The sequence below is a fragment of the Leptonychotes weddellii genome, unplaced genomic scaffold (genome assembly GCF_054177405.1).
Source record: "Leptonychotes weddellii isolate Sample4059 unplaced genomic scaffold, ASM5417740v2 HiC_scaffold_24086, whole genome shotgun sequence".
Taxonomy (NCBI): domain Eukaryota; kingdom Metazoa; phylum Chordata; class Mammalia; order Carnivora; family Phocidae; genus Leptonychotes; species Leptonychotes weddellii.
Window position 1 is genome coordinate 1,259 of NW_027831148.1, and position 989 is coordinate 2,247.

Sequence of the window (989 nt, forward strand, 5' to 3'; positions counted from 1 at the left end):
AATATATTGTAGGGCGCCTGGGTGGCTCAGATGGTTGGGCGTCTGCCTTCGGCTCAGGTCATGATCCCAGGGTCCTGGGATCGAGTCCCACATCGGGCTCCCGGCTCGGCGGGGAGCCTGCTTCTCCCTCTGACCCTTGCCCCTCTCATGCTGTTTCTCGCTCTCTAAAAAATAAAATAAAATCTTTAAAAAAAATATATATATATTGTAATAACTTTGTATGGTGGCAGGTGGTGACTACACTTCTTGTGAACATCGCATGATGTATAGAATTGTCGAATCACTATGTTGTACACCTGAAACTGATATAATCATATGACTATGCCACCCTAAAACAAAATTCATATGTTATTTTAAGTTTTAGTGAATATCGAATTTCCACCCCAAAAGTCTGCATAATTTCATGCATTAATGTGTGTTCAAGCGTCTCTTTCTCTACATCTTTGCTACCATTGGGTAATACCAAATTTTTAAAGTTTTGCCCATCTGCTACGTTACTAAGATTTTGCATTTCTTGGAGTAAATTCGAGTAAGTTTGCCCAAATGTTTATTGGCCTTTTGTACAAACTTTATACTTTTGTTCTTATTGCCAAAACACTTTCCTTTGCTCACTTTCCCAGCCTCCTTTCTCATCTGCTAATTCATTTTTTTTTAAAGATTTTTATTTATTTATTTATTTAATGGAGATAGAGAGAGAGCGTAAGTAGGCAGAGCGGCAGATAGAGGGAGAGGGAGAAGGAGGCTCCCCGCCAAGCAGGGAGCCCGATGCGGGGCTCGATCCCAGGACCCTGGGAGCATGACCCGAGCCGAAGGCAGTTGTTTAACCGACTGAGCCACCCAGACGCCCCTGCTAATTCATTTCTTACCACTCTACCCTCTACAGGCTTCCAGAACAATCTTTCTCACAAGAAAATATGGTCACAATGGGTCACCATTCAAAACATGTCTGTGACCTCACCTGTACTCACAGCCTACAGGACAAAGAACCT